We start from the raw sequence: 26,799 nt of genomic DNA, 5'->3' as shown, positions 1-26,799 counted from the left end.
TATTTATTTATAGTACAGTCAGGCTATTGTAATGTTAATCAATAAGTGCTAAGATTCAGATCATCTTAAACACCCTGCCCTCTTTGCTACTCGTACGTGTGCAGCGAACTCTACATTATCCACCGGCAGAATTAAAAAGTTTGAATTCGCCTTGACTTGTCAAATTAATAATCTTGTCTGTCTACGTCGGGACTGACATCGGTTTAAGCCGCCATTTCATTATTTTAGCGGCGGGTCAAACAGTTTTATTGCCACTTGAATTTAGCCTAAAGGGTTCAGTCACTGACCTCTACGTGTACACACACTGTATTTTTTAGTTCCTTTTTTTTTTCTTTTTTATGTAATAGGAAGCAAACGAGCAGACGAGCCGCCTCAGAGGAGCCACTTATGCGTTGCCCACCTTTGAGAACCCTAAATACCTGCTTCTTGAAGAACCCCATGTCAAAGAGCAAGGGAAACACCTCAGAAGGTAGCTCATTCCACAACTTGCACGTTCTGGGCAAAAACGAGCGAGATGCCCGCTTGTTTTTGGTCGAAGGGTCTATCAAGCCCTCTATCTGACCTACAAATAGCTTAGCTACCAAAGCTTAGCGAAGGTCTCCGTTTCGGTTTGGGTAAAAATGCCTTCGTATGTCCGGATGTTCTTGTCTACCGGTCGCAATTCTCAATCGATTCTCGTGAAATGTTGTGACCAGATTCTATGATTAAATATAAGTATTGGTGACCAAAATTGATAAGCGCTTTGAATTTTGGCACGGCATTGCTCTGTCAGACCCGATTTACACATTAGTTAGTGTTAAGTATGAGTTCATATATTTACTACTAAACATAAGTAGTAAATGTATGAACTAACATGTAATACTAATCAATGTGTGAATCGGGCCTTATAGAAGATTACCCAGAGAAGTATTTTTTACTACCGAGGAATAACATTTAAACAATTCAAAAACTAACCAGTAATGGCTTTAATAAACGCCTGTCAAGTATAACGAGCCCTTGATAAGCGTTTGCCCTTATCTGTCATTTAGACATTCGTGTTGGTTAGAAAGGGAGAACATTTAATAAACCCTTGCAGTTTTATGAATACGGGTAAGTATCTGTATAACAATAAAATAGAAACTGATCTAGTGAAAGTCAAGAAAATCATAGAGCAACATTTGTACCCATGATTTTGCGATGTCACTAGAGGTCAGACATAGACACAACATTCATATGATCATTGGTCTAAATATGCTTTCAAATATAGCCATGTCACGACATTTGAGATGTCTCGAGGTAGGAAAACACCAAGTCGAACTCCGCTCCCGTGATGTTTCACAAGTTTCAAGAAATGTCATGGTTAGTAACAAATGATTGAATGGGTCGAAAAGGGTGAAACCGATGTATGAAAAAGGTCACTTGATTACTTACGCCAAACGCATTTATTTTGGAACAAAAAAATGGATTAAGCCCAAGGGAAAACGAGAGTAGATTATTTCTCTTGATAAAGATAAATATATGTATTTAAGTACTCCGGTTTCGGTTTTAAAATAAAATATACTAACAGGGTAATTGTAGGTACCTGCTTGTACCTGCCACAGGAGGCCTGTGCCCAGCAGTGGGCCGTGTTTTTATACTGAATTATACATGGTAAATTAGCGAGCAAGCGAGTGTTGCTTTAGTTTAAAAGTTTATTCTGACAGTTTTATTGATATTTGATTTGGTTTATTGTACCGCATAAGTACATATTTATTTTTAATCACAATTAAAATATACTTAATAACAAATGTTGTAGTTCATAAAAATAAAAGCGAATCCGATAAATTAACCAATCAAATATGTGTAATAAATAAAAATATAGACGATTAATACCTCCAAATTATAATAAAGCTTATACGCAACGCAGTATGTGCAGGTAGGTACCAAAATAAAAATCTCGTTCTAGTTACGTAAATAAAAAGTCCTTCAAAACATCACCTTCAAGCTCTTTAAGGGTCGCGTTCTATGCATGAATTATTCTATTTATAAAACGTAAGTTCGCGATTATGGCGAGAGCGGCGCCGGCGCGCGCGCACTTGACACACATGCGCGACCGGTTAGTGCTTCCTTCCACCGGACAGGGTTCCGTACAAGAAGGGTTCCATCGGGGAAGTGACTTGACACACATGCACGACCGGTTAGTGCTTCCTTCCAACGGACAGGGTTCCGTACAAGAAGGGTTCCATCGAGAAAGTGACTTGACACACATGCGCGACCGGTTAGTGCTTCCTTCCACCGGACAGGGTTCCGTACAAGAAGGGTTCCATCGGGAAAGTGACTAGACACACATGCGCGACCGGTTAGTGCTTCGTTTCACCGGACAGGGTTCTGTGCAAGAAGGGTTCCATCGAGATTGTGACTTGACACGCATGTCGAACGGGTAGTGCTTCCTTCCACCGGACAGGGTTCCGTACAAGAAGGGTTCCATCGGGTTTGTGACTTGACACGCATGCCGACCGGGTAGTGGTTCCTTCCACCGGACAGGGTTCTGTACGAGAAGGGTTCCATCGGGAAAGTGACTTGACACACAATGCTCGACCGGTTAGTGCTTCGTTCCACCGGACAGGGTTCTGTGCAAGAAGGGTTCCATCGAGATTGTGACTTGACACGCATGCCGAACGGGTAGTGCTTCCTTCTACCGGACAGGGTTCCGTACGAGAAGGGTTCCATGGGGATGGTGACTTGACTCGCATGCCGACCGGGTAGTGCTTCCTTCCACCGGACAGGGTTCTGTACGAGAAGGGTTCCATCGGGAAAGTGACTTGACACACAATGCTCGACCGGTTAGTGCTTCGTTCCACCGGACAGGGTTCTGTGCAAGAAGGGTTCCATCGAGATTGTGACTTGACACGCATGCTGAACGGGTAGTGCTTCCTTCCACCGGACAGGGTTCCGTACGAGAAGGGTTCCATGGGGATTGTGACTTGATATGCATGCCGACCGGGTAGTGCTTCCTTCCACCGGACAGGGTTCTGTACGAGAAGGGTTCCATCGGGAAAGTGACTTGACACACATGCGACCGATTAGTGCTTCCTTCCACCGGACAGGGTTCTGTACGAGAAGGGTTCCATCGGGAAAGTGACTTGACACACAATGCTCGACCGGTTAGTGCTTCGTTCCACCGGACAGGGTTCTGTGCAAGAAGGGTTCCATCGAGATTGTGACTTGACACGCATGCTGAACGGGTAGTGCTTCCTTCCACCGGACAGGGTTCCGTACGAGAAGGGTTCCATGGGGATTGTGACTTGATATGCATGCCGACCGGGTAGTGCTTCCTTCCACCGGACAGGGGACTTGACACGCCGGCTTAGGGCGTTTTCATCACAGAAAGGTTACTTTTGACGCCTAGTTTGCTATGTTACGATTGATGCTGACATTGCTAACCATACCATTTTACCGATTTGTGAAAAATTATCGAAAGAACCTCCATTTTTAAATCGCTTAAAAAGTGTATAGGTATAAAACTCCCACAGCAAAAGTCCGACTCGAATCCGCTACATGTTATTTTAAATCCAGCGAAAGCTAGTAAAACTAAAAGTTTAACAGTGAAAGTAAATGCGTAGACAAGATGCTAATCGTTAACGCTCCGTAGCGAACGAAACGCAACTGTCTCTTACGCACTAATATGGAAGAGTAATAGAGACAGATAATTAAGGTACGCTACGGAGCGTGAACGATTGGCATGTTGGCTACGCACCCTGAGACACTTTCTCCATGTTATTGGCGCTGTTATGGATATGTTCTGATGTATCTTAACTTAAGTTAACGATCGGTTTTGTCTAACACTTTCAAATTGGTCATGTGATGCCAGTTATGATAATACTAGCTTTTGCCCACGACTTCGTCTGCGTGGAATCAGTAATTTGGTTTCTTAATTATTAAACATATCTGCTTTTAAATCCATCCTTTTTTTCACCCCCAAACTGGTCCAATCTATAAATTTCCACCCAATTTTTTACATCTTTAAGGGATGATTCCGGGGATAAAAATAATTCTATATCCTTCCCCACAGCTCAAACTCCCCATACCTAGTTTTATCTAAATCGTTTCAGCGGTTATTGATTCCCCCATACAAATTTCCCCGCTTTTTCACCCCCTTAAAGGATGATTTCTGGGATAAAAACTACCCTATGTCCTTCCCCGGGACTCAAACTATCTCCGTACCGAATTTTAACTAAATCGGTTCAGCGGTTTAAACATGAGGAGGTAACAGACAGACACACTTTCGCATTTATAATATTAGTATGGATTTCTATTAACTGGTTACACAATGGAAATGGTTGCATGTCTAAAACTATTTTACAGATCAAAATAAGACTTTTGTTCTTAAGGGGCCCACTGACTATCAGTCCGCCGGACGATATCGGCCTGTCAGTTAGAACAAAAATATGACAGTACCGAACAACTGACGGGCCGATATCGTCTGGCGGACTGATAGTCAGTGGGCCCCTTAATATCTTTATTATCAGGTAAGAAATGGTCCATAGACATGTTATTAACACCTTTAAAAATAGCAAGAATCTTATCTCCGCTTATCTCCGTCTCAGTGGAAAGGCAGCCTAAGCAACATATATGCGGTATATATGCGCATGGAGTAACTTATACTAGAGCGGTACTGTCATAGTAAATTTTGTAACCCCAGTAACTTCACTGCCATCTGTCGTCACACTTTAAAACTAAAAATGAAGATTTATAAAAATACGATAGAATGTATTTAAATATAGATAAATGATTTTTTTTATTTGCATTAATTATTTTTATGATTTTGACCCATGTTCTTTCACTGATATGCGTTAAAATTGTTAAATATCAAACGAAACCGTCAACGCCATCTATACGACTGTAGGCCAAAACTAGTAGCGCCCTCTGAACGAGAATCAAATTTTCTTGATTTTCGAGGCACGTTTTTTCCTTAGACTGTATCTATCTATTACGGAGTTATATCTATATTTGATATGCGTATGAAAAATATGTTGACACAGTTTTTTGTATATATCAATTGATTTTTTTTTAATCTTTAATTATTATAAATTATAAGAGTAAGGAGCATATATTTTTTTATGGAATCTGTTTTTCGTTCCTAATTATTACACAAATAAAAAAAGCTATGGTTAATATACATTAAAATATGTTAAAATATTTTCCATAATGTCAATATCCAGAAAGGAATATGTGGACTCCGTTTGTATGAAGAAGCGGCCGATGAGCATTTTAACAATTTATGTCGCAATTTTTAAATTTGGCAGGCAATCTTGTATGTACAGTCGAAGGCAAAAATACCGATCCAGACAAATGGCCCAAAAATATCTGAACACGACTTTATTGTTTAAGGTGTAAGAGCGTATACATAAATAAATGAAATAAATAAATATTATAGGACATTCTTACACAGATTGACTGAGTCCCACGGTAAGCTCAGGGAGGCTTGTGTTATGGGTACTGAGACAACGATATACATAATATATAAATACTTAAATACATAGAAAACACCCATGACTCAGGAACAAATATCTGTGCTCATCACACAAATAAATGCCCTTACCGGGATTCGAACCCAGGACCATCGGCTGCACAGGCAGGGTCACTACCCACTAGGCCAGACCGCTCGTCAAATATACATATACATACATGTACATATATTTTTGAAACTGGGAATGTATATATCTTTATACCCTTAACTGTACATAGTAGATCTACCTATGGTATTTAATATTGTCTTCGGTTACCGCGATAGTTACTCGTGAAATAAAACTATGAAAACGGATTATATCGCGTATATTGAATTTATAATACATCCAGACGTTTCGAACCCTTTACAGCGTTCGTGCGTATTCAATATACGCGATATAATCCGTTTTCATAGTTTTATTTCTATGGTATTTATTTATAATGATCGCTTTATATCAAAGATAGATATAACTCCGTAATAGATGGATACAGTCTAAGGAAAAAACGTGCCTCGAAAATCACCAAAATTTGATTCTCGATCAGATGGCGCCACTAGTTTTGGCCTACACTCGTATAGAGGGCGTTGACTGTTTCGTTTGTTATTTATAATTTTAACGCATACCAGTGAAAGAACATGGGTCAAAATCATATAAAAATAATTAATGCAAATAAAAAAATCATTTATCCATATTTAAATACATTTTATCGTATTTTTATAAATATTTATTTTTAGTTTTAAAGTGTGTCGACAGATGGCAGTGAATTTACTGGGGTTACAAAATTTACTATGACAGTACCGCTCTAGTATAAGTTACTCTATGCTTTATATATAACATAATATATCGGAATTAAGGCCGTGCACACGAGTACTTGTAAATATTTGACCCACTAAAACTAAAGTCGTCATTTTGGTTGAGGGCGAGTATAGATCATTCGATCCTAAAATAAATCGATCATAATCGATTTGAGCTGTCAAAACACGAATGCAATTTGTGTCGATGAATCGGTTATTAATAAGCAGTTGCACAGGATCTCGTCTAGAATCGATTTGCTTTGATAAATCAATGTTTTTATTAATTGAGTATTAACAGGCATAACAAGCAAAACTGGTATTTTTTATGAGATAATCCTGTCCTTATTTTTTACTGCTGCATTAGCTGCATATATTGTTGATAATTTTTTCATGACTCCTCTACACGATGGGCCATCATACTGGCCCAATAAGATGGGCCCACAGACCTAGTAAAACGCTAAGAGGGTCCAGCGTGTACCTATAGAGAGGGTAGTGGTGCCGGATGGCTTATGGCGCGGCGGGATGGCGATGGGATGGCCGCCGCGCGGTGTCGGTTTTTCGTCCGCACATCAAAGGTAGTGGGCCAGCGATGGTGCGTACGCATCTATACGTGGCCCATTCCATACTGCGTGCTCTCAACCATCGCATGGCTATCTCGCTGGTCCAGCGTAGGGCCATTGTGTAGAGGAGCCATAACCATCGCATGGCCATCTCGCTGGTCCAGCGCTGGGCCATCGTGTAGAGGAGCCATTAAACGTGTGCGTTTGTGTATCGAAGCTAAAGGAGGATATTTTTTAAATATATTTTTTTTGTAGGTTGAATGATTATAGGTACCTAGTTATAATTGTTAATGCAATGTTGTAAAAGATCAATAAGTAACAAAAATAATCCTTGACCTTTCATAACGCAGCGTACTACGTAGGCGAACAACACGCGAACGCGATGCGGCGCGGGGTTATTCAATCCTATAGAAGTGTCCCACGTGGGCGATCTCGTTGCGAACGCGAACGCCGTGGGCCAGCCGCGCCGCGCTGCGGCGTTTCGCTTCGCGTTCGCGAGTTGTTCGCTTACCTACGTAAGACGCAGCGTAAAAGTTGGTACATATACTGGGTGATTTTGGGGTCGTGATCCCAAATATCAAAAATATATTAAGATGGTTATACTGAACAAGGTTTCCCATGGGACTAACCGAAAAATCGCGAAAATAAATCTAATGTTACAGTCGCCATCAGATATATCGGAGCGGCCGAGGTGTTCACGATATCTGAACGCGCACTCTAGCGCCTTGGCAATAGAGGCGTGTTCAGATAATTGTGAGCGCCTTGGCCGCTCCGATATATCTGATGGCGACTGTACGTGTACACCCTTTGACGCCCCGAAATAGACGAAACTTATGGGCCTAGGAGTATATTTTTTCATATCGGTGCCATGGGAGACCTTGTTCAGTATCCATCTTAAAATACATTTTTGACATTTGGGGTCACGACTCCAAAATCGCACAGTACATCGTGAAATTCTCGCCCTACGTCCTTCGCATTAAGACAAATGTGAATTGAGCGGCCTAACAAATATAAAATGGATAGACGTCATTTATCACATTAGGAACAATAAGAGACGTAACTATGTAGCTTACTATAATAAATATGTTTTAATTTCCATGTTAATCTGTCGATTGTCTGATTTGCTATTCTTGTTGCCGAGCATTGGCGTAAGTAATTACTTAACTCTTATATATAACTGTAAGATATTCCTACTTCTCACAGCTAAACTGTTGAATGAACTGTCGCCCGTGGTATCTCCGTACCAATACCGTAACGTACCGTATTTTGGTATTTACTTTTATGCAATTACTGATAAATTCTATAAAAACTAAAAAAATACCGAACTTGTACCTGCGTTTTAATATGTATGGCAAACAGATTATATAAATACTTACATAAATACTTATATAAATACTCTGTCTAGTACTGAAAAAAATAAATTGTCAATTTTACATTTGTCATTTTCATTCAGTAATCTTGATATCCTGATTTTCGGGTATTCTTTTTATTCAATTCAGTTCAAACAATTTAATTCAGACATGTACCTTACGATTGTTACTAATTAAAAATTTACAAGACTTTTATTATCCTAATCAACCACAAAAAGAATAAAAAATTTCCTAAAATATTACCCTTGTGCCAATTAGTTTGTCACTTCCCGCTAGATGGCGTAGTGCCATCAATGCTGACTGTATACTCTCTCAGTATATACCTATATAAGTTACTCTATGATATGACATTTACTATTTTTGAATAGCGGAAACTACCTACATAGACTATCTAGAATACTGAGCGTTACATCCGTCAGAAAAAAAATCTGAGTTACCCTCTAGTCGCGCCTGAAGAAGTTATACTTCCTATCTAGTACTAAAAAAAATTGAAAAAATTGGAGCTAAGTAGTACCATTATTCGGTTTTCGTACAATTATTGATTCACCGCTCGCAAATCGATTCTCGCACCAATCATTTGTCAGAACCAGAACAATAGACATCGAGTGATAGCCGATTGATTCCCGATTGTATAAATTCGGACTCACATGTTCGCGGTATAACGATGTCGTGACCGAGCCGGCACTGACATTGTGTAGGTATTATGTATATTAGTAGGTCAAATAAACTAATCAGATAGCGATTAAGTCATCAACTGCGGTTAGGGTTTGCAATCCGGATCCAAAACGTATGAAATTCTCCGGATCCATATCCGCGGATCTTCCCATACATTTCGGATCCGTCGTGCAAACCCAACTGCAGTGATACCGTAAAACCACCTAAGTATACCTCGTTATTTTAGTATTAGAAGACTTAAAAAATAAATTACAGCAAATATAGTTGGTCAAGCAAATCTTGTCAGTAGTAAAAGGCGGCAAATTTAAAAAATGTAGGCGCGAAGGGTTATCGTCAAAATGCAAATTTTCTATGGTACGATAACCCTTCGCGCCTACATTTTTTAAATTTGCCGCCTTTTACTACTGACAAGATTTGCTTGACTTGAAATTTGTATTGAATGTGTAGCAATTATGGATCTACTGATGTCTATTTTATTGAAATCCGTTAAATAGTCTAGGCGCTAGAAGAAAAATGTGATTTAATTTTCAGTGTCCTCTCAAGGCGGCTGTATTGATTTTCCTTTAATAAAACAAGTGTAAACAGGTTGTGAAGTTAAAGAGGAATCTACCGATACGTCATTTAAAAAATCCGTCCAGTATCCTAAGCTACAGGGTGTACTGAATCATCAGTACTTAAACCCATAACCCAACTTTCTGGTTAAGTCGCAGTCGAGTAAAATGTCGATATTGGCGTAGGACGTGTACAAATGTATAGACAATAGTGGAATTCATATTCCTCCAAGTTTCCTATTAAGAGAATATCCCCTGAAAGGACATAAGCGCTACGGAACCCTAAAATGGTATGGTATGGTTCGACACCTTCAGGTCACGTTAACCACATCGCCTAGTAATACTCTGTTTATGATTTACTTATCAGAGTGTAAACGCACATAACAACATTATGGTATCGCATGCGTGTATGTAAGCACATATAATTGTATATGTAACACCGAGTGACCGATTTTAAACGCAATTATCATGCCCATATGCGCTCATGCATTATGTATCGTGGTATTTACATTAAATTAAGGTTAACCTAATAATTAAGCGCTTTTGAAATGTGGACATGGAGAAGAATGGAAGGTATAAGCTGGAAGGAGAGGAGAACGAATGCAGAAGTATTGGATTTGGTAGGTGAGAAGAGATCTCTGGTGAGAATAATTGAAAACAGTAGGGGAAACATGTTGGGGCACTTGATACGGCACGATACTTACATAAAGTATAATAGAAGGAAGAATAGAAGAAAGAAGAGGCAGAGGAAGACTGAGACGTGCGTTTTTGGACCAAGCCAAAGAGATAATCAACGTAGTGACGTATCAGGAGCACAAAACAGTGGCAGTAAGAAGAACGAAGTGGCAATTACTCCACCGGCACAGACAAGAGCCAGGCTCTCTTAAGAGTTATGATGATGAACCTAATAACGATGTAAACAGGCTATATTCTAGTTTGAGGATGTCACATAAATGTAGGCACTGGGGATTTTCGCATTACATTAGATACTTCAGAACAACGAACTAGAATAAAGGACGACACGCTAGACCGGGCCGTGCCCGGGCCGAGGCGTCTGACCAGTCATTTTCTATGACGGCTGATCGGTGATCACGTGGTGCTCTTCATTGAAAACGAAGCGACGGAAGCTCCGGCCCAGCCCCGGCCCCGCCCGGTCTGAGTGAGTCATCATTTATTATAGAAATTTGACTATTAGAGCTCAAAAATCACCCCACGTGTAACATGAGTTATCTCAGGTGATTTTTTCGGGCTCGGGCTCTAACCTGTTAAACAAAAGGTATTGTTTTTTATGCAGTGGTTTGTTATCTCCAAAAAACAAGATCACCCTGATTAATACTATCACGATAGTTGCTTTTAAGTACCCTGTTTAGGCAACGTAGCTTGCTGAGTTGCCTAAGTGAGGTACGAGATTGAAAAGCTTGATTATATCACTATTGATTATACACACGCGGCGGCACGTGGCACGTGATTGGTCATTTTTTTATAGTTGACTACAGCGTATCGAAATCAATATTATAGTTGAGTTGGGAACCCACACAGGAAAAGTACGCAATTATAGTTTGGTATACGAAATCATAATTCAACCATTATTACAGTCGACGCCGACGAGTAGAAAAAGTAGTTTATTTTTCAAGTAAGCATATTACAAGGCGTTTATTAACGTCAAATAAACTACGCCGGCTCTAACAGACATCTGCCCGAGATTTAAATCCCTCCTAAATTATTATATTATTATTATTATATTATTATTATATTATCTTTCGGGTTGAAAGTCAACGCCATGAAGTCGCAAGCGATCGTTTTTGGAAGTCCTTATTACATCTCCAAATTGTCTGAGCAGGTGGCACCTAGAATTTTCTTTGATGGTATACCAATTCCTTTCTCACCCACTGTCAGAAATCTAGGGGTCACCATGGATCAGACACTTTCCTGGGCGCCTCATGTCACTGAATTGAGCAAAAAGCTGTTTGGATCGCTCCATTCTTTAAGGCGCCTGCAGAACTTTCTTCCACTTGACACCAAAGCCATGCTCGCTCGCTCTCTGTTACTGCCTTTACTCGACTACGGCGACGCTGTGAATCTTGACATGACAGAAGAGCTCTTGGACAAGTTAGAGCGCTTACAGAATGTCTGTATAAGATTTATTTTCGGCCTACGGAAGTTCGATCATGTATCTTACTACCGTCATAAACTCAATTGGCTTCCAATCCGCCGCCGCAGAGATCTTCACACTCTTTCTCTTCTCTTCAATGTTCTTTTTACACCTTCTTCTCCTGTATACCTCTCTCAAAAATTTCAATTTCTGGCTGAAGGCAGTGGCCACCGTCTCCGTTCTAGCGCGAATTTATCACTTGCCATCCTGCCTTAATCTCGTGGATACAACAAGTCCTTCGCAGTGCGTTCAGTGAAGCTGTGGAATGAGCTGCCAGTTTCGCTCAGACAGGCGCAATCGCTTGCGTCGTTCAAGGAGAGGTTAAAGAAGCTGTGGTTATCTGATTGACTAATGTGCCTATATTTGTATTGTATGTTGCTTTATATTTTTCTACTTTTTTCCAATTTTTAGTGTATTTTCCCCATTCCTTTTTGTGTAATATATTATATGTTTATCCTATTAATATTAATTTTGTATGTATTTATATCCTTTATCTTTCTGGTACCTTGTTGTACATTTTGCTACATTTGTCACCCTCTTTTCACTTTCTCCTCTCATCTACTCAAAGGTTAACTGGAAGAGATCCCTCATAGGGATAAGTTCGCCTTTGTACATCTTATTATTTGTACCATGTAATTTTTAATGTGTATATTTGTACAATAAAGAGTTTACTACTACTACTACTACTACTAAATTAGAGGATAAAATGGAACCGGCAAGAAACTCAGCAAGAAAATTTTATAAGTAATTAACATGCATTAACCCGTGGGGCGCCCTAGTATCACACTTGTGATACTAACTCCATACTAATGTGATACTGAGGCGCTCCACGGGTTAAATTGAAAAATAATTAATGGAATAACATAGAGTTGGTAGGTACTTTTTAACTGTACCTATGCTTCGTAAATATGTAACAAGTGTGTGCCGCTGCCGTTGCGTCGCCAAGTAGATTGGCAGATTTATTTGCGCACGAGCATTCTAGGTCCACATGCCGGTTTAATACAGTTAACTTATATTAAACTACTTGAATGTAGGTACTTAAGGCGATACGACACAAGGATCTATCGACATGTTTCTATTAATTCCATTCCATCCATCCATTTATAACGAGTAAGTATCGGGCTCCTAGTACCTACACTCTCAAAAGTGAAGTTCACCAAAGGTCAGGCAAACGAGACACATCATTACGTTATGTTAAGCCCCCCCGCGAATCGACGCGAAGCCGCGAACGCGAAGTGTGGAGTCTAGTTCGCTAATCAGCGAAATCGACTCCACATTCTCGTTCGCGGCTTCGCGCCGCGTAGTCTAGAGCGGGCTTTATGTCCGCCAACGGATTACCATATGCCTGCGAAGGCTGCAGGACAGGCGACAGGCCGACTGCCAGCGACATTCGTTTGCATATGCCGGGCTAATTAACTACGAACTCATTTACATGGTCGCAAATTAATTGGTAACTAGGTACAGAATATATTTCTACTACTGTATATACAGAAGGTTCACTTCAGCTAAACGTACACAATGTATGGCAATATTTATTTTTTTCATACAAAAAACAAGAATGTTTCAGCACTCCCCTCCTAAGGGATTTTTTTTTTAGGAACTGCGGGTCAAAATTTTTGTTTTGACCTATAAGTATGCGTGTGCCAAACGGCTAATCTGTACCTACATCGATTTGCGGTCGTTTTATGCGAACGGCTTACACTATCTCAAATCACACACATAAATCCGTACAGTAGCTACATGTAGGTACCTACTTCATTAATAATTCATTAGTCACATATTATGCACCTACATAATTTCGTTCTTTAAGCATTTAAATCTTAAACGTAATTATTTTTATTACCTATATCGATAAATAGCTTACCACCTGTAGTGACACAATCTTTTAAAACTGACAAAGTACGTGCCGATCCACGCATAATGGAGGGTACTGTGCCTTCACGAGTTAAGAAAAACAAGAGAGTGAATCTTACATGCATTTTCATCCTGTTTTGGCTTAAAATGGCTTAATAATTCAATATTGTTATGAAATAATATTAACATCAATAAATTGCTCTGATAATTAGCTTAACATAATATATATGTAGGTACATATTATTCACCATTCATAAGTGCTTCTCGCTAGGCCTACATGAATAAAGTATATTAAATTTGACAACCAAAAGTTACTACATAATAGCAATAAAAAATATTAATTGTTTATAAACAATACTGTTTACAACAGTTTGTTTTGTCACTACTGGGCACTACCGTAGGGTTCAAGGTGGCTCTGAACTTGTGGTAGTAAAATAATAAGTCTTGGTTGTCACCTGACGATATTCAAAATAGTTTTCGTGGAAAGTATGTGCATTTTATTTTTATTATTAGGCTCCTGTTTCGAAAGTTAGATGGGACGGACATATCGACATGACGAAACTTTATTATACTGACCTCGTAGACAACATGCCACTCGCTAACGCTCCATAGCAAACGAAACGCAACTGTCACTGTAACACTAATATGGAAGAGTGATAGAGATACTAAAAAGCGATCCGATGGCGAAGCGATAGCGATTGTCACCTTGGCTAGGCCGCCAGATTTACCATTATTGTCTACGGAACCCTAAAAAATTACCCATATTTAACTCTATGTTCAAGTTAAATGTTACAAACAGTTATATGCGGCGGGTATGCGTACTCGTAACGGGAAACGTTATAACCATTATGAAAATAATGTCAATTCTATTCAAATCTGTAATCGTAAATTTTTTAGTTTTTTTTTTATGAATGCATAGGATTGTCATGTATATGATGAGGCTGATTTATCATGACAATCTTCTTAATGTTCCGATAAATCATCTAAATGCTCTCAGTTACAGAATTTGGTTAAAATTATCATTTCGTATAAACGTTACCAGGCTGGTACGCCTGGTGCTAATTTAACCAATAGTTTTTAAGGAATTCAATTCTTTTATTATATTTCTATAGTGTGTTTTTAAGAATTTCTTTTTAAATATAAAGGTAACAATTCGCACAAGTATTTGTGATAATAAATTGTCGTGATTGGCATAATAAAACAGAAATAAAATAACATTAAAGTATTCCGTAAATACGAATATTTCTGTTATTTAAAAAAAAAAACCGTGGGTGTACCTTAAAAAATATTTGGACCTGACTACTTAAGCTTTGCCGGCGAGGTAGCATGGGGAAAATCTAGCCTCGCTTTTTTTCTTAAAACCTTAGCTTAGCTTTTGTATCCAGATAAAATGTCAGTTGTCTTGGCCATTTTACCATACAATAATCCTACTGACCCAATTACTGTCTAAAATTACGGGGAGCCTGCCAAGATGACGCCAATCGAAATTTAACTTATTTATGGAAATAGTCACGTGACTTTTTTTGCCTATTTCTGTGCCATATTTGTGTTCTATGTCTTTGTACAATAAAGAGTTTATACATACATACATACTTTTCGTAGCATCTGTCATCCCGAATTTTTTTTCTTTTCGTTTAGCATTTGTCGATTGTCATTTTAGCTACGCCCTCTGATCGGATGGTGAAATTGGGGCAATCAAACGGTCATTAATGTCATTATAGTAGAGATAAAAGCAAGGTTTTAAATTGGAACAGAACTTATATTACTTAGGACATGTACCTATATTATAGTTAAGTGAATAGTATCAAATGTGCAAGCGCAAAGCCTTTAGATAAGTGTCTCGAACGCGATTGGTCGGTCGAAATCAGGTCGCACATGTGAGTGCGATATACTGCGGCCCACCTGCGTTCACGCACTTCATTATAAGAACATTTTATAACATACAGGGTGTCTATATTTAATGATATAGACAGGTCTAAAGCGATTGTAATTTCATTTTTTTTTCCTTGTGCGCAACAATGCGCCAGACCTAAATGTGTCACTGAAAACGCGAGAGTAAAATGTTATAATGCAGAATGACCTTTACCTAAACTAGGGGAGGTAGGGGAGCATTGGGCAGTCGGGAGGTTCGGGCACCACCTTGTAAATCGGGACGTGTAGGATACTTAAAATTGTATACTGTGGTATTCAAGGCTAGTTACTGGCATGAAAGCTCAGGCTTATCTCATTCGTGATATTGCTTAGTGGTCAGTGTCACATGATGTCGACGGTTTCGTGGGTGCAAAATGAAGTAATTTGATGTAATTTCGAAGGAAATAACAACATGATCTGTAAAAAAACGTAAGTTTCTGTAATTATATCTAGTGTTTCCGAAAGTCTATGTTAAAGTATAAATTAAGGTAATTAATTTGTCTGCAAAAAACATACTTGAATTTACTAGTGAAGTGAGCGGTGATGGGGAGCATTGAGCACTAATTATAGAGGGAGGTTTGGGCATGCCCATTCCTCCCGCCCCTTCTGTTTGTTTTGGCAATCGGTGAAAATCGGCAATCGTCTGTCTATCACTTTGTTAGCCAAATTGAAGAAGTTTGTCACTATTAAACATGGCTACTATTAAATTTCATGCGTATGAGTAAGATACGTAATACATTTACGTTTAAAGATATATCAAGGTGTATCCCATTGACAGACATTTAAGCCAAATTGTCAAATCCAAAGATATGGAGCAAACGGGGAAGATCTTAGTATACTTTAGACAAAGATAGATCTAACTCCGTAATAGATGGATACAGTCTAAGAAAAAAAACGTGCCTCGAAAATCAAGAAAATTTGATTCTCGTTCAGAGGGCGGTACTAGCTTTGGCCTACTGTCGTATAGATGGCGTTGACGGTTTCGTTTGTTATTTAACAATTTTAACGCATATAAGTGAAAGAACATGGGTCAAAAATCATAAAAATAATTAATCAAATAAAAAAAATCATTTATCCATATTTAAATACATTTTATCTTATTTTTAAAAATTATTAGAGTATTGAGTACTACATCTTGAGTATCTGTTTTTTCTCGTACTTATAGTTTAAAACAGTTAATTTCTGGTCGATGTCATTACAAGTTTTATAGTAGTATAGTTACAACTAGCTCTACGTACGTAGTTACAACTAGCTCTATGTACGTAGTTACAACTAGCTCTACGTACGTAGTTACAACTAGCTCTACGTACGTAGTTACGTAGCTCTCATTTAAAAACTACTCGCTAGATTGCTCTAAACTTTGTACTTACACTATTATAAGGTAAATCTAGGTCTGTAATTAGTTTATGTAGCTTCAGATACAATAGTAAAAAAAATACGGCGAATTTGTTTTTCATACTAAACTTGTTTTTGCTCTATTTCGTTTGTTTTATATACTAGAGCTATATAAACTAATTACAGACCTAGATATACCTCATGTCATTGTATTTGCAAAGTTTCATTACAATCCAACACGTAGTTTTAAAATGAGAACGAAACTCCGTTTGTATGGGAAGGTGAAATTCGGGCGAGCTTCCCGGGGACTTAATACGAACAAAATGACTATTTTTTCTCACACGTTCGAAAAAAATGCGAAAAATAGCAAAAAAAAGCCTTGTACCTGCGTGAAATACCATCCTTATGCTGATTAATGAAATTCCTGATTAATGTTGAAATTATACAGCATGTCCACAACCGGTAGTCAGGCTGTATTACAGCTTAATCATTTGATTAGCGGCCACGCCCGGGACCACTAGGCGTGTTATCTCGTCAGAGGACAATAGAATGTCAGGCGCAATTAGACGGCGTAATTAACACACGCGACACGGTGGATGCCAAAGGGAAAGGGCATGAAAATAAATTGTTTGGTAGTGATTTAATTAACCCTTAGACGCCACACATATGACACATATCGTGAAAGAGTAGGTAATTTGATTGTGACGTCACATGCTAGTGTTTCATATAAATTCCATAGTAGCAAAATCGTTTTGATAGTTCGAAAATAAAAAACTGATTTGACTAGTAGTCAAATACTCCATTGGGCTGTAACTAGTCTCATCGTGAACGTTTTCGGAGTGCACGCAGAGGGCTGTGTATTGGGCTGTAGTCTCATCGTGAACGTTTTCGCATTGCACACAGGGCTGTGTATTGGGCTGTAGTCTCATCGTAAACGTTTTCGGAGTGCACGCAGAGGGCTGTGTATTGGGCTGTAGTCTCATCGTGAATGTTTTCGGAGTGCACACATTGCTGTGTATTGAGCTTTAGTCTCATCTTGAACGTTTTCGGAGTGCACACAGGGCTGTGTATTGGGCTTTAATCTCATAGTGAACGTTTTCGGAGTGCACACAGGGCTCTGTATTGGGCTTTAATCTCATCGTGAACGTTTTCGGAGTGCACACAGGGCTCTGTATTGGGCTTTAATCTCATCGTGAACGTTTTCGGAGTGCACGCAGGGCTGTGTATTGGGCTGTAGTCTCATCGTGAACGTTTTCGGAGTGCACGCAGGGCTGTGTATTGGGCTGTAGTCTCATCGTGAACGTTTTCGGAGTGCACGCAGCCTGATATTATATATTACGATGGTCGAGAGCACGCACTATGGAATGGGCCACGTGTAGATCCGTACGCGCCATCGTTGGCCCACTACCTTTGATGTGCGATTGAAAAACCGACACCGTGGCCATCCAATCGCCATCCCGCCGCGCCATAAACCATCCGACACCACTACCTTCTCTACACGCAGTTTGTAATAGTACTTATAGTAAACCCAATTTATATATTCATTATTGATCATTTATTTGTAATTTATTTACTGTGTAACATGTAATACATTTGTTTGGTTTGGTTTAGTTTGTTTTATGATAATATAAAAAAACCGGGCAAGTGCGAGTCGGACTCGCGTACGAAGGGCTCTGTACCATTACGCAATAAAAGGCAAAAAATGCGTTTGTTGCATGGGAGCCCCACTTAAATATTTATTTTATTCTGTTTTTAGTATTTGTTGTTATAGCGGCAACAGAAATACATCATCTGTGAAAATTTCAACTGTCTAGCTATCGCGGTTCATGAGATACAGCCTGGTGACAGACGGACAGACGGACAGCGGAGTCTTAGTAATAGGGTCCCGTTTTTTACCCTTTAGGTACGGAACCCTAAAAAGAACATAGTTTTTGGTGTAAAATTCATTCAAATCATTACATTTTAAATGTTTACAATAATACAAAGTATGTCATTATAAAAGGAAATCCTGCGCCTTCTTACATTGGAAACATCGTGATAAATAGACATCCATATATAATTTTACTATCAAAAACATTTAACAACACTAATTAAAGATTTTGTAACATATATAATTGGTCATCTCATTAAAAGGCTGTAAACACAGATTAAATAACCGGCAGAGTCAGTTCGTGAATGAAATAGTACATGAAATAAATTGACACGTCCGGGGGAGAAGGTATTTCCATGTGCTTATGTGATACGGTTGCGCTGGGCGCGAGGCATGAGAGACTAGCGGGTAGAAAAACTAAATTATTTTACATTGAATTATATATCGTGATAGTTGTACATACGTGAAACAGACACGTCCGGGGGAGAAGGTATTTCCATGTGGTTGTGTGATACGGTTGCGCTGGGCGCGAGGCATGAGAGACTAGCGGGTAGAAAAACTAAATTATTTTACATTGAATTATATACCGTTATAGTTATTCGTACATGAAACAGATAGACACGTCCGGGGGAGAAGGTATTTCCATGTGGTTGTGTGATACGGTTGCGCTGGGCGCGAGGCATGAAAGACTAGCGGGTAGAAAAACTAAATTATTTTACATTGAATTATATATCGTGATAGTTGTAGGTACATGAAACAGACACGTCCGGGGGAGAAGGTATTTCCATGTGGTAGTGTGATACGGTTGCGCCGGGCGCGAGGCATGAGGGACTAGCGGGCAGAAAAACTTAATTATTTTACATTAAAATATATGTATACCGTTATAGTTATTCGTACATGAAACAGATAGACACGTCCGGGGGAGAAGGTATTTCCATGTGGTTGTGTGATACGGTTGCGCTGAGCGCGAGGCATACAAGACGAGAGGACAGAAAAACTAAATTATTTTACATTAAAATATATGTATACCGTGATAGTTATACGTACATGAAACAGATAGACACGTCCGGGGGAGAAGGTATTTCCATGTGCATGTGTGACACGGTTGCGCCGGGCGCGAGGCATGAGAGACTAGCGGGCAGAAAAACTAAATTATTTTACATTAAAATATATGTATACCGTGATAGTTATTCGTACATGAAACAGATAGACACGTCCGGGGGAGAAGGTATTTCCATGTGGTTGTGTGATACGGTTGCGCTGGGCGCGAGGCATAATAGACTAGCGGGCAGAAAAACTAAATTATTTTACATTAAAATATATGTATACCGTGATAGTTATACGTACATGAAACAGACACGTCCGGGGGAGAAGGTATTTCCATGTGGTTGTGTGATACGGTTGCGCTGGGCGCGAGGCATGAGAGACTAGCGGGCAGAAAAACTGAATTATTTTACATTAAAATATATGTATATCGTGATAGTTGTTCGTATATGAAACAGATAGACACGTCCGGGGGAGAAGGTATTTCCATGTGCATGTGTGCCACACAAAAACTAAATCCTAGTACAGTTCTAGTCCAGTGGTTTTTAACCAGCCCGCGGATCACTGGTGGTCCCTGAGAGCATCTGAAATATTCCTTTATAGTAAAAAAAAACTCCTTGTTGACTTTTGTATTTTGTACTTCCAAAATCAGTTGGTGTTCCCTGGTAAAAAATATTATTTCGAATGATCCATTTAGAGAGGCGCCACGCATTCAAAAAAAATGTGTAGGTTAGCATCATTTTAAGTCTAGAATTCTGCTCTCTAGGTACAGTCAAGGGTATAAATATATATACATTCCCAAAGTTTCAAAAATATGTGTACGCTCTTACACCTTGGACAATAAAGTCGTGTTCACATATTTTTGAGCCATTTGTGTGGATCGATATTTTTGCCTTCGACTGTAGGTATATATTTTATACATGTCATGAGTGAAATGGTGACGGTGAGACCCATAAAACTTCCTACAATATATAAAATAAAACTATGAAGTCTGATTACCTATATAATAAATTCAATATACGTCATAGTTTTATTTCATGAGTAACTATCGCGGTAATCGAAGACAAATAAGACAATATTACCTACAACACAGTATAGTAATATAGTATAACGAGTAACATAGACAATTACAGTATGAATATTTTATTTTATGTCAAGCACCTACCTAATATCTTACATATATTCCGAAAATTCGAGGAAACTTATTTTTAACTTGATGTCATCGATTACGACTTCATCAGCCGATCGACGAAGCAAAGCCATTCTACGCTACGCGACGCTGCGCACAGCGGATACAATCCTCTGCCGCTGCCGCTCATGACTCCCGTCATTGCGTTAGGGATTGTAGGCGCCCTTGATCTCGACTGAGCCATTAGTATTACGTGAATTATACACGCGGTTCGACGAACCGGGTGCGAGGTGTGTCGAGAAATGCCACGGTGACCGTGCGCCGTGTGTGGCTGTGCTGTCACTCTGGGGGCCTGTTTGACTCGTGATTTATCATATGGATTTATTGTACTAACCCTTATGGGAGGGATGATGAAATTGATGAATAGGGAGTGAGGGGTATTGAGAAATACCATGATGACCCGTGTGTGCTGTCACTGAGGCCTGTTTGACTCGTGACCACCATATATATGACTACTGGAAATTTATGAGGAAAGTAGACATGTTCGTACAACTGTCAGTTTGACAACTTGAACAGGCCCTTGTGAGTTTTGCTCAACGAACTGGGAGCGGCGAATAAGAGCTGGGAGCTCTACAGATCACAATGCTCAACCGAATCTCGTGAAATTTTGTGAGCAGGTTCGATGATTATACATTTTTTTGTTTTTTTTTTTAAATGGCGGAATTATGAGGGTTCGTGAGGTCTACAGCTCACAAGCCGATAGTTAATATTATTTTGTAATTGGTAGTAAAAGGGCGCCTTGTAAACTCAAAGATATTTAATTTATAATAAACGAAGATCGTACTTAATATCAAAGAGGATATAATAGGATAGAGCGGTACTGTCATAGTAAATTTTGTAGCCACAGTAAATTCATTGCCATCTATCGCAATGAATTCAACCACGATTAAAACTAAAATTGTATATAAATAAATGTTTTTTTTTGCAATATTTGTATTAATTATTTTTATATATTTTGACCCATCAGTCCTGATATGCGTTAAAATTGTTAAACAACAAACGAAACCGTCAACGCCATCTATACGAGAGTAGGCCAAAGGTAGTGGCGCCATCTGATCGAGAATCAAATTTTCTTGATTTTCGAGGCACGTTTTTTCTTTAGACTGTATCCATCTATTACAAATCTTTGTTAATATTAATTTGATGAATGAAGATCGTGCTTAATATTAATTTCAATAAAATTAATGTTTGACTATCTAATCAGCTATTAAGACTCGACCGGTGCATAATTCTGTCTGTAAAGCATATAAAATCATTCTTATCTCATTTATTCCTACAATTTCGAAATACAGGTGTAAGTAGGTACAGTTCCTACATATAGTCAGCACTCTCTCTCACAATCTCTCTCAAATCTCGTATCTCGCACTGCAACTCAAATTTAAAACGCAGGAACTGTATTCATCGCACACATAGTTGCCTCATTTTTCTTTTGATTGACCAAATAAGATACGAGTTTTTAGGGTTCCGTACCCAAAAGGTAAAAAAGGGACCCTATTACTAAGACTCCGCTGTCCGTCTGTCCGTCTGTCTGTCACCAGGCTGTATCTCATGAACCGTGACAGCTAGACAGTTGAAATTTTCACAGATTATCTATTTCTGTTGCCGCTATAACAGCAAATATTAAAAAGTACGGAACCCTCGGTGCGCGAGTCCCACTCGCACTTGGCCGGTTTTTTTCATAGTCACGATACGTATTGATTAAATGTGCATATTCACTTATGCTTCAATTGCGTTAAAATAACCTAGTTTATTGACTTATAATATTTGATTGGTACAGTACATTTTACCGCAGCTTTCAATTTTTATCGGAAATATTGTCCTTGTAAAGGGGCCCACTGACTATCAGTCCGCCGGACGATATCGGCCTGTCAGTTAGAACAAAAGTTTGACAGTTCCGAACAACAGTCCGGCGGACTGATAATCAGTGGGCGCCCTTAGATTGGAGTGCCAAAGTTTAACTGTAGTAGGAATAAATAATTAATATTAAACTAAGCTAAGCTTGTACTATTGCGTACTAGGCAACGATATAAATACTTAAATAGATAAAAACATACTTTTATATACGCCCATGACTCAGGAACAAATATCCGTGCTCATCACACAAATGCCCTTACCGGGATTCGAACCCGGGACCATCGGCTTCGCAGGCAGGGTCACTATCCACTAGGCCAGACAGGTCGTCTAATATACCTATCATGAGTTTGAACTTTGAACTTTATTTCAAAGTGAAAGGGTTCCATTTTGTTAAATATTTAAAGGCCTTTCTGTTTGTATTTGTAGCATTTAATCTGCGCATACTGAGATATAAGACCTGTTGTATTGTCAACGCGTATAGGTCTAGTGTGAAAGGTCCAGGGATTCTCAACCCTTTCTGCTTTATTGCGCACCTGCTAACAGAAAAATATTTTTCGTGGTATCATAAAATCATAAAAAAAAGGATATTTTATTTTGTAAGACATTCTGATTCTGACAATCATAGTTATTTTTTTCTAATGAACCTACTTTAGCAAATATGACTTTAATGGCATCTAATGGATTTCCCTCTTCCGCGTATCAGACATAAATAACGAATAACCATCAGGAAACTGCCCTTAAATTAGTGATGTGATAGCTGAGGTAACCGTTATGGAATATGTTTATGAGGCATATAACGCTAATAGCACCGGCGTTTATCGATACGTACGCGATGCTGTCATAATACTTTTATGTCTGATTCACACGGCGCATTGAAGATATTTTAATATCAATAACTTACAAATTATTTACGTTATGTGCAAGATAAATGTTATTTTGTAAATGAGCCCTATTTAAGTACCTTGTCGCCTCGATTTTCACCACAGTCTCATTTTCCCCATTATTAGCAATTAGGTACTTAGACAGGTGTTTTGTAGAAATTTATTAACTTTTTTTCATGCTATTAAGTAGACAATATTAACCAAAAATTACTGTCACTTACGTAGTGCGCGTTGTGTCACTCTTGTGCTAAGAAATACTGGAAAAATCGGATTCGTCGGGAGTCGATAATTTCCCTGCGGATGTTTTTATTTATCGATATATCTTCGCAGTGTGATTCGTACTTAACACACACGATACTTATTTCCAGTTTTCGCCCGCGGGTCATGCGGTGACCCCCGCCGTTCTGCCAAGGCCTACCGCTCTGATTCATAACTATTATAAAACCAACATCTAATAATAATTGCTAATTTATACTCCAAATGTTGTCAATGCCACGGCCGTAGTACTGTTAAACACTGGTGACCCATAAAATTTGTTTGAATATATTGTGTAGGTCGTATTACTGTATCGTGGGAACTTTTAGATAGATACACTAGCGCAATTTTACCAATTCCGATTAGATATTACCAAAATAGGAATCGCCGGCCTAGAATCGTAGATCATGCTTTCTTAGGGTTCCGTACCCAAAGGGTAAAACGGGCCCCTATTACTAAGACTCCGCTGTCTGTGTCTGTCTATCCGTTTGTCACCAGGCTGTATCTCATGAACCGTGATAGCTAGACAGTTGAAATTTTTACAGATGATGTATTTCTGTTGCCGCTATAATAAAACCAGAATAAAAGAAATATTTAAGTGCGGCTGCCATACAAGAAACGTGATATTTTTGCCGTTTTTGCGTAATGGTAAGGAACCCTTCGTGCGCAAGTCCGACCCGCACTTGGCCGGTTTTTTTTTAGTATTATTACAGTAACGCATTTGTAATATTTTCTGGTGTTGGTGATGACTAAAGTATGTATTGTATAAGTAAAGTCTAAATAAATGTTATATTATAGGACAACCGTACACAAATGGACCTAGTCCCGCAGTAATATCAATAAGGCTTGTATTTTGAAGATAATATAGATATTTTGTTAAACTTTCAATGACAGTTTGTTTAAGACGTGTGAGGAAGAAAATTATTCCAAAAATTTTTTGACAGTCGTTTGAACTGTGTTTAATGTAATTTCCCAAATACTAAACTAACATTTCGATTATCCAAAGGGATAACCGGACTACCTGACATACCAAAACAAGGCTTAGGCTTGCATATTAACACGTTCACTGTCCCCATACAAAATGGTGCTTTCACTGAAGTTGTGAGTTCACCGTAGTGGAAGCACGAACTTCTGAAAACAAGCTTCTCATGACTTCACATTGGGGGCACACGGACAGAGAACGTGTCAATACACGTCGGAAATATCTGTAAATCATTCTGATCGCTTTGACTTTCATGGCAAGGACATATTTGATTTAGTTTTGTCTTCTTCGGTTTAGGCTATCTGTCAGTCACGTCACGCCGTTTTGAACCTGAAGATGAACCATCAAACAAGCAATCACCGAGTTTTCCGTTACATTTGAATGGCATGGAAAGATCACTCTCATTCTTAATATGTATCCGTCGAAGGTGCGATCGAATGTAGCGCAAACTTGTTTCGTATTGCATGGGAACAAGATATACATTTGAATGCATTTCGAATGGTGATACGGTAGATGTTCTAAGATGTTGACAGTGATTTTACCGGCGGGTCACGGGGTTAATCGCCGAGGGTTCAATCTCACCTGACGTTACGATTGCTTGTGGTTTTTAGCGTTTTGTAATGTTGCTGATTCGCTCCGGTCTCACCAGACACTAGTACCTACAGGAGGTATTACGTGCAAGTGGTACGTCTCCCGTCTGAGAAATACCTTTTGGTGTGAGAAAATATCGTAGGAAAACTCGCACATGTATCTACGTCATTACCGCTGTTTTATTTAGTCTATCTCGCAGAATTTCACAAACAGAACCCGCATCTCTTATGTGATCGTAGCAAGATAAGATTTACTAGATTTTTCATTACCGAAAATTTAAATGGGGTATTATTTTTTACTACTTGGGGCACGACATAAAAATGGTTCACCACCCCTGTTCAAGCCTTCACACGTCATCCATCTATTCGTCTGTTTTTAAGAAAGAAATTTCAAGTTACAGTCAATAGTTGCTGCTAAAATCTACAATTCAAATGCCTACGAGATTTAATTGAGATTTATAATATAAGCCTAACATCGTGTAAATTGATATAATCTGCAGTAACCCATTAATTGCACGGCAAGGTGCTGAGAGAGGATTCAATTAAATAACTTTACGTTACTGATCAATCGAAGGTCTAGAACGTACTAATTACGTTGCAGTGTTCAGTAGCATATGTTTATGTTTAAGTTACGACCCAGGTAGCAAAATGTCGTAAAATGACGTCAGCGACGTTATAATGACGGCATTAATACGTCATTATGACGTCGTTGACTTCATTTGACGTCATTTTGCTACCTGGGGAGTACCACAGGGTTAATCCATAAAGGGCACCCAAGTAGCACAAGCAAGCTGATTAAGGGCTGCATAGCAGATGTCTTGAACTCTTCAAGCTATCACAAATTGCTGTACTTAATATAAAATTTGTGACGTTGAGTTTTAGTGCACGCGGAGTCCTTTATGTATCAACATTAATGAAATCAGAAATATAATATAGCTAGAATTGTTCTTAGGAATCAAGAGGCATTAGAGACTAGAGAGTTTCTGCAAACCGAGTAGTTTAATTGCGCCACTTACAAAACAAAACGCATTATCTTCAAAATATTCTTACTTGGCTCTGATACCCAAACGCAAACATTTGTTAAAATGATCGACAATGCACAATAAAAAATGTTTGTCAACGTATTTATATGACATACCAAGTAAATCAACGTTGTACGTTGTTCCATACCATTAGCATGTTGTAATAGAAATGTCAAAACGTTATAGGGATACCTAACGAATATTGAGACTGCACGATTTTGTACGACAACTATATATATTTTCCATGTATACGATGTTTCATACTATTGAGCTTAATGACCATTGGGCTGGTTGTAGTTACGACACCCATTACGCACACGAATTAATAAACTCCGTGATTACGCAGCGTACTACGTAGGCGTGACGTAGGCGAACAACACGCAAACGCGAAGCGAAGCGATGCGACGCGGGGTGAAGCAATCCTTTGATATAGAAGTGTCCTGTA

General features: G+C 38.9%; 1 protein-coding gene across 4 annotated transcripts in view; it reads left to right on the top strand.

The window, feature by feature from the left end:
* Positions 1 to 26,799, top strand: part of LOC134755191 (aquaporin AQPAn.G) — a 116,782-nt gene that overhangs the window by 79,742 nt on the left and 10,241 nt on the right. The window lies entirely within an intron of this gene.

This window comes from Cydia strobilella, chromosome Z, assembly GCF_947568885.1.
Source record: "Cydia strobilella chromosome Z, ilCydStro3.1, whole genome shotgun sequence".
NCBI classification, from domain to species: domain Eukaryota; kingdom Metazoa; phylum Arthropoda; class Insecta; order Lepidoptera; family Tortricidae; genus Cydia; species Cydia strobilella.
The sequence above is the reverse complement of the archived record's forward strand: the minus strand, read 5'-3'. Positions and strand labels throughout refer to the sequence as shown.